The following is a 9,190-nucleotide window of genomic DNA, read 5'->3' as shown; positions in this document are numbered from 1 at the left end:
CTCAAATTATGTCAATTAGCCTATCAGAAGCTTCTAAAGCCAAGACATTCTTTTGTGGAATTTTCAAAGCTGTTTATAGGCACAGTCAACTTAGTGTATGTAAACTTCTGACCCACTGGAATTGTGATACAGTGAATTATAAGTGAAATAATCTGTCTGTAAACAATTGTTGGACAATTTACTTGTGTCATGCTCAAAGTAGATGTCCTACCTGACTTGCCAAAACTATAGTTTGTTAACAAGAAATTTGTGGAGTGGTTGAAAAACGAGTTTTAATCACTCCAACATAAGTGTATGTAAACTTCCGACTTCAACTGTAGATAGGTGTGTGCCTTTCCAAATCATGTCTAATCAATTGAATTTACCACAGGTGGACACGAATCAAGTTGTAGAAACATCTCAAGGATGATCAATGGAAACAGGATGCACCTGAGCTCAATTTCAAGTCTAATAGCAAAGGGTCTGAATACTTTTGTAAATAAGGTATTTAACTTTTTTATGTTTTTATAAATATGCAAACATATCTAAAAACCTGTTTTTCGCTTTGTCATTATGTGATATTGTGTGTAGATTGATGAGGATTTTTTTTTTTAAAGTAATACATTTTAGAATAAGGCTGTAACGTAACAAAATATGCAAAAAGGTCAAGGGGTCTGAATACTTTCCAAAGGCACTGTAATTTATTCCCATTTATAGGAAACACCAGGATGAATTTCTTGGCACAGCGGAGTTCATCGGATGAGTCAGTTCCCCTGGAATGTTTAGAACAATAATTTCCCCCTTCAGTGTATGACGTTATATTGTACAATAGGCCTACAGTGTGCATCTTCCATTTCCAAATCTAATAATGAAATGTTTGTATTCAAGACAAAGTCATTTCTATTGTTCTCAGTTTCTCAGTGTCAGCAGTGTAAGTGTCCCTTTTTGTAGTAGGCTATTAAAGATTCTGATCATGTCTCCGTACATGTAAAATGTCAAATAGTTGCATGAAAAGTGTTTATAAAAAAATCCTGTATCCTCCTAAAGACTGTTCCTCTGGAACTGAGTTCCCCAAACATGAACCTCATGCGCTGCCTATAATGTATTTCATTCTGTTGGTTTAGACTCGGACAGTCAGCCTGTTTTTCTGAGTGATATAAATTGTTGTAACTTGTGTAGTTGCGCTACTTACTTGACAATAGGCCACTAACGGTTCAGAGGAAATGTGTGGTTATTCTTGGTCACATTTATGTTGTGTGTTAAAATTTTCACTGAATTGTGTCGGGATATTTTTTGTTGTAAAATGTTGGCCCAGTCACTTTTACACAGGCCCAGCAATACGGCAATTTCTGCATATGCCACTGATGGACATCAGAATGCGATATGTTTTTTTACCTACTGTCCCCATCTACTGCTATGCTACATGTTTCATATTTATTATCAACCGAGTCCTAACGGACATTGCACAAACAATACAAAGAAAATACACATATTTCTTTAAATATATACAGTACCAGTCAAAAGTTTGGACACACATACTCATTCAAGGGTTTTTCTTAATTTTTACTACTTTCTACATAGTAGAATAATAGTGAAGACATCAGAACTATGAAATAACACATATGGTATCATGTGGTAAGCAAAAAAGTGTTCAACAAATCAAAATATATTTTATATTTGAGATTCTTTAAAGTAGCCACCCTTTGCACACTCTTGGCATTCTCTCAACCAGCTTCACCTGGAATACTTTTCCAACAGTCTTGAAGGAGTTCCCACATATGCTGAGCACTTGTTGGCTGCTTTGCCTCCACTCTGCAGTCCAACTCATCCCAAACCATCTAAATTGGGTTGAGGTCAGATGATTGTGGAGGACAGGTCATCTGATCTGGGTCTTCCTTTCCTGTGGCGGTCCTCATGAGAGCCAGTTTCATCATAGCGCTTGATGGTTTTTGCGACTGCACTTGAAGAAACTTTAAAAGTTCTTGAAATTTTCTGGATTGACTGACCTTCATGTCTTAAAGTAATAATGGACTGTCATTTCTCTTTGCTTATTTGAGCTGTTCTTGCCATAATATGGACTTGGTCTTTTACCAAACAGGCCTATCTTCTGTATACCACCTCTACCTTGTCACAGCACCACTGATTGGCTCAAATGCATTAAGAAATTCCATAAATTAACTTTTAACAAAGCACACATGTTAATTGAAATGCATTCCAGGTGACTACCTCATGAAGCTGGTTGAGAGAATGTCAGGAGTTTGGAAAGCTGTCATCAAGGCAAAGGGTGGCTACTTTGAAGAATCTAGAAAATAGTCAAATGTAGAAAATAATAAAAATAAAGAAAAACCCTTGAATGAGTAGGTGTGTCCAAACTTTTGAATGGTAATGTATATTTGTAGTATGTTTTTTTTTTCACCCCAAACACATGTGGTGTAAAAACAAACAAAAAAAATAATAATAAACAATTAAAAAATGCTGGATCTCAGGCGGCTGTCATGCTTTATGTAATATGATATTGTTGTAATTTTTTGTGAATCATCTGTTTATAAAGATTTGATGCATGTTACATAAAGTTATATTTGTTACTAAGACTGATCATGATTTCCAAATGTGTTTAATGTATTCCTCCTATTCTCAAGAAGACATCCCACTCTACATTTTGCATCAATATTGACTCATTATACTGTGGTGACATTTGGTTGCTAGTTGAACAGAGGAAAAATAGAACACATTCACAGTTTATAACACAATTTCTTTATTAATTTGATAGAAAACGTAAACAATACAGAAAAAAAAAAGTATTTACACAAATGTCCGTTTCCATTTCCCATGGCCAATTTTGACAACCAAAAGAATATATGTCAAAATGAGAAGTGTCGAAAGCGTTCAACAGGGATGCTGGCCTATGTTGACTCCAATGCTTCCCACAGTTGTGTCGAGTGGGCTGAATGTCCTTTGGGTGATGGACCATACTTGATACGGGAAACTGTTGAGCGTGAAAAAGACAGCATCATTGCAGTTCTTGACACAAACCGGTGCGCCTGGCACCTACTACCATACCCCATTCAAAGGCCCTTAAATCTTTTGTCTTTCCATTCACCCTTTGACACCCTGTTCACAATCCATGTCTCAATTGTCTAGAGCAGTGGTTCTTAACCTTGTTGGAGGTACTGACCCCCACCAGTTTCATATGCGCATTCACCGAACCCTTCTTAATTGGAAAAATTAAATTCAAAACATAGGTATATATTTTACTGGTGCACAAAATGAACCGTGCATCAACATCAGTGTTCAAAGAACAAAACCATTAAAACATGATTTTCACACAAAAACATAAATGAATATTTACTGCAAATCAGTGTGACTTCTGCTGTTGCCTTTCTCGAAAAGGATTGCTCGCAAAGATATGTTGTAACAAACGGTATGAAAATCTCCAGAGCTTTCTTAGCAATAACAGGGTACGTTACCATTTGTTGACACCAAAACGTTGAGAGCGTTGTTGTTCTGAAGAGTTGCTGTTGAACCTGGCTCTGCTGAATTTCAATGATTTCATCGAGGTATTCATCATTGACATCTGTTGTCTCAACACTAAACGTGAACGGCTGTCTCACCCATGCTGGATATGACTCTCTTGTAGGGAAGTATCCGTCGAGAGACTTTGCAAGCTCATCTAAGTGCGTGGCAATTGCTTGCTTCAGTTCCGCGGGTACAGAAATGTCTCCGATTCCAGATACATCTTCGATCTTACTTACACAGTCGTCCAGCAGGGGAAAGTTTGCGAAGTTATATCGAAATCACACGACGTACCATCACGACAGTCACAATTCGACTACTGAGCGCGCCAAATTCCCTGCAGCACAGATAGGCCAAGCGATTGTTGAGTGTTCACCTGCAGCCAATGATGGCCAAGCGGGGCGTGTCATCACGAATCATATGAGTCGGGTGTGTGTCTTGACCTCCGCCGAACCCCTGAGACTGACTCACCGAACCCCTGGGGTTCGATCGAACCCAGGTTAAGAACCACTGGTCTAGAGGCTTAAAAATTCTTCTTTAACCTGTCTCCTTCCCTTTATCTACGCTGATTGAAGTGGATTTAAAAAGTGACATCAATAAGGGATCATAACTTTCACATGGATTCACCGGGTCAGTCTATGTCATGGAAAGAGCAGGTGTCCTTAATGTTTTGTACCCTCTGTACAGTTAGTTCGGAAAGTATTCAGACACCTTGACATTTTCCACATTTTTCCACATAAAATTGATTAAATTCCTTTTTTTCCCTCATCAATCTACACACAATACCCCATAATGACAAAGCGAAGACAGGTTTTAAGATTTTTTTTTGCAAATGTATTCATAATATCACATTTACATCAGTATTCAGACCCAATCAAACATCTCTGGAGAGACCTGAAAATAGCTGTGCATCGACGCTCCCCATCCAACCTGACAGAGCTTGAGAGGATCTGCAGAGAAGAATGAGAGAAACTCCACAAATACAGGATTGCCATGCTTGTAGGGTCATACCCAAGAAGACTTAAGGCCGTAATCGCTGCCAAAGTTGCTTCAACAAAGTACTGAGTAAAGTCTGAATACTTACTACCGTTCAAAAGTTTGGGGTCACTTAGAAATGTCCTTGTTTGTGAAAGAAAAGTAAAAAAAATTGTCCATTAAAATAACATCAAATTGATCAGAAATACAGTGTAGACATTGTTAATGTTGTAAATGACTATTGTAGCTGGAAACGACAGATTTTTTATATGGAATATCTACATCGGCGTACAGAGGCCCATTATCAGCAACCATCACTCCTGTGTTCCATCGGCACATTGTGTTAGCTAATCCAAGTTTATCATTTTAAAAGGCTAATTGATCATTAGAAAACCCTTTTGCAATTATGTTAGCACAGATGAAAACTATTGTTCTCATTAAAGAAGCAGTAAAACTGGCCTTATTTAGACGAGTTGAGTATGTGGAGCATCAGCATTTGTGGGTTCGATTACAGGGTCAAAATGTCCAGAAACAAATAACTTTCTTCTGAAACTCATCAGTCTATTCTTGTTTTGAAAAATGAAGGTTATTCCATGTGAGAAATTGCCAAGAAACTGAAGATCTCGTACTACTCCCTTCAAGAACAGCGCAAACTGGCTCTAACCAGAATAGAAAGAGGAGTTAGAGGCCCCGGTGCACAACTGAGCAAGAGAACAAGTACATTAGAGTGTCTAGTGGAATATCTACGACATCATCGTCCGGTGTAGGCCGTCATTGTAAATAATAATTTGTTCTTAACTGACTTGCCTAGTTAAATAAAAGGTTAAAAAATTTAAAAATAAACGTGTAAAACTAACAATAACTCAATAAGCTATGCCTTCTTGGAATGCTATAAAGTCCAAACGTTATCGGCAGAGTTAGAAAGTTGGCAGTCACAAGTACTACAATGTAAATGTCATTTTTATCCGTCTGCAATGCATATTTCAAGACATGACATATGAGGGTGCAGTGTGGATCGGGGTGTAAAACTCAATTAGCGCATGGGCCGTACCGAAAAAAACCCCAACGAATTCGCAGGCCAGACATAGCCCATTATGTTATGTTTTACGTGGATACAACTGCGATCCAAACTGGCCATTGTTCTATTAAAAGAAAATGTGTCCCTTTATAATATACACTTACTGCTGTATATAGCCTTTTTTACATATTAAAATAAGATATCAATAATATTTGTCCAGCCTTTGCCGCTATGCGTTCAGATGTCCATAATATGCTGCGACCCTAATCAAAAAGTATTTAATGACTCCAAATAACAAAAACGTTGCTAGGTTATTGTAACATTTTAACTTAAAATATGATTATACACTGCTCAAAAAAATAAAGGGAACACTTAAACAACACAATGTAACTCCAAGTCAATCAAACTTCTGTGAAATCAAACTGTCCACTTAGGAAGCAACACTGATTGACAATAAATTTCACATGCTGTTGTGTAAATGGATTAGACAACAGGTGGAAATTATAGGCAATTAGCAAGACACCCCCAATAAAGGAGTGGTTCTGCAGGCGGTGACCACAGACCACTTCTCAGTTCCTATGCTTCCTGGCTGATGTTTTGGTCACTTTTGAATGCTGGCGGTGCTTTTACTCTAGTGGTAGCATGAGACGGAGTCTACAACCCACACAAGTGGCTCAGGTAGTGCAGCTCATCCAGGATGGCACATCAATGTGAGCTGTGGCAAGAAGGTTTGCTGTGTCTGTCAGCGTAGTGTTCAGAGCATGGAGGCGCTACCAGGAGACAGGCCAGTACATCAGGAGACGTGGAAGAGGCTGTAGGAGGGCAACAACCCAGCAGCAGGACCGCTACCTCCGCCTTTGTGCAAGGAGGAGCAGGAGGAGCACTGCCAGAGCCCTGCAAAATGACCTCCAAAAGGCCACAAATGTGCATGTGTCTGCTCAAACGGTCAGAAACAGACTCCATGAGGGTGGTATGAGGGCCCGACGTCCACAGGTGGGGGTTGTGCTTACAGCCCAACACCGTGCAGGACGTTTGGCATTTGCCAGGGAACACCAAGAGTGGCAAATTCGCCACTGGCGCACTGTGCTCTTCACAGATGAAAGCAGGTTCACACTGAACACGTGTGACAGACGTGACAGAGTCTGGAGACGCCGTGGAGAACGTTCTGCTGCCTGCAACATCCTCCAGCATGACCGGTTTGGCGGTGGGTCAGTCATGGTGTGGGGTGGCATTTCTTTGGGGGGCCGCACAACCCTCCATGTGCTCGCCAGAGGTAGCCTGACTGCTATTAGGTACCGAGATGAGATCCTCAGACCCCTTGTGAGACCATATGCTGGTGTGGTTGGCCCTGGGTTCCTCCTAATGCAAGACAATGCTAGACCTCATGTGGCTGGAGTGTGTCAGCAGTTCCTGCAAGAGGAAGGCATTGATGCTATGGACTGGCTCGCCCGTTCCCCAGACCTGAATCCAATTGAGCACATCTGGGACATCATGTCTCGCTCCATCCACCAACGTCACGTTGCACCACAGACTGTCCAGGAGTTGGCGGATGCTTTAGTCCAGGTCTGGGAGGAGATCCCTCAGGAGACCATCCGCCACCTCATCAGGAGCATGCCCAGGCGTTGTAGGGAGGTCATACAGGCACGTGGAGGCCACACACACTACTGAGCCTCATTTTGACTTGTTTAAAGGACATTACATCAAAGTTGGATCAGCCTGTAATGTGGTTTTCCACTTAAATTTTGAGTGTGACTCCAAATCCAGACCTCCATGGGTTGATAAATTAAATTTCCATTGATTATTTTCGTGTGATTTTGTTGTCAGCACATTCAACTATGTAAAGAAAAAAGTATTTAATAAGATTATTTCATTCATTCAGATCTAGGATGTGTTATTTTAGTGTTCCCTTTATTTTTTTGAGCAGTGTATATTTGTTGTACTGTATGGATCACTGGCGCGGTTGAACGCAGCATTGCTGTATTGTGCACTCAAAATGTCATGTAGTTGAGTTGCCAGTCTAGGCTACTGCTCAAAATGTTGCTGTAGCCCGTTTCTCCCTTGCATTGTGTTTTGATGCAGGTTTTGTATTTTGGTTATTCATTGTCAAGCTTTAAAACCCGAAGCCAGACTGCAACATGTTAATAGCTAAGCTAGGACTGCGGTATGTGTCTGTACACTTTCCCCTCTACTGCGCCAGGTAAACTAAACACACGAAAGCAGCTCAATTGATGTTGAATTCACCGACGCGAGCGCATCAGGCTGTAATTTCATAAAGTAAATGACTCAACTGTTTACTAATTTATACTCGCTTCCGTGTCCCATTGTCCTTTAGTAGTAAAGTATGCCTACCTGCCTGTGAACCCTTTATCTTAGAACTTTTTGACAACAAAGACGACATTTTTCTGTAGGCTACAGCAATGACCCGTTGGAATCGTAACTTGGAATGGACATTTAGCCTACAACAAGTTTAAACTTTCGGTCCGGTAGAAGATTCGGTCAGTGCCATTAGTGATGATATGGTACAGCGCAGTGGCTGGCTCCTGTGTGTGTGTGTGCAGGACGTTGGCGCTGCTCGCTGTGACTTGTAGCGCAGCGGAACATCCTCAGCTCCGCCACCCACCGGCTGTATGGAAGCATGCCAAAATCAATTGACTACCCAAATCATAGCGCGGGCTGGATAGAAATGTGTCACGGGCCGATACATGTGTCACGGGACAATACTTTAGCGGTCAATCATCTTGAAAAAACGTCTACCTAAAAAAAAAACTTCAAATCAACCAATCCTCAATTTTTAGCACAATGAAAAGGTCAAATGCTTTATCTAAATGTTGAAAGTGCGTGGGCGAGAGAAACCAAACCGTGCAGTTAGAGGCCATGTGGCTGGGAGTGATGTGGGCGCTGGAGATGGGGGTTTGGGCTGAGGTGACGTGACGTGAATGTTTCTGTGCATCTGTATGCTGTCGTTTGTATGTGTATGTTTTGTATTGTATTTTTTTTGTTGCCAAGGATACTTGTCAAATCTACAGTATTCAGGTTACAGCTCCACGGAAGCGGCATCACATGCTAATCACAAATACTAACCATAAGCAAGTCTAATGTATTGTGTTTTTGTCAGATGAGCCTGCATCCTGGATAAAAGTACAAGGACCTTTAGATCAATATTGTATATGTATCAACTTAATTGATTAACCTAATCAATAAGAGAAATGTGTTGTTAGTAGTCTACTGGAGAATAGCTGAGTGAGTTAAAGCTGATGAGGTGAAAAGGGGCCCATTTCCAGGCAGGGCGGTTCTTGGGGGGGGCAGGGCCCCAGTGCCAACAATTTTGGACCCCCTTGTGGCCCACCCTATAAATGTGGAGTATGAAATAATTTTTACATAACAAATTTTTACTATCGTTCTTTTTTTACATCCGTTATTAGACAGTGGCAACGCGGAACACTAATGATTATGAACATGGTCTTTTGCCTGCTTGTGCCTGCAATGCAGTGAAGAAAACGATATGACAACAATAACGTCTAATGTAACTGGCCCCTCTAACAGTACAACTGGCCCCAGCTTGGCCCCCCTTCCAGTTGAAATGGTCTAGAACCACCACTGTTTCCAGGAAAGCGATTGTGTGTCTTTTTGAACAAATTCAACTGAAAGTCAAAGGGAATAAAGTTCCCTCCTTATTGAAGGAATGGAGTTTGTTCTGGACTTTCC

At 40.8% G+C, this 9,190-nt stretch overlaps 1 long non-coding RNA gene across 1 annotated transcript; it reads right to left on the bottom strand.

The window, feature by feature from the left end:
- Positions 1 to 2,710: 2,710 nt before the first annotated feature.
- Positions 2,711 to 4,007, bottom strand: LOC145863982 (uncharacterized). Its single transcript, XR_014382572.1, has 2 exons — positions 3,447 to 4,007; positions 2,711 to 2,965 (listed from the first exon to the last, which is right to left on the bottom strand). It is a non-coding gene; the product is annotated as an uncharacterized LOC145863982 (long non-coding RNA).
- Positions 4,008 to 9,190: the final 5,183 nt, after the last annotated feature.

Source organism: Salmo salar, chromosome 24, assembly GCF_965601325.2.
Source record: "Salmo salar chromosome 24, fSalSal1, whole genome shotgun sequence".
NCBI lineage: Eukaryota > Metazoa > Chordata > Actinopteri > Salmoniformes > Salmonidae > Salmo > Salmo salar.
This window is presented reverse-complemented; position numbering and strand designations above follow the sequence as displayed.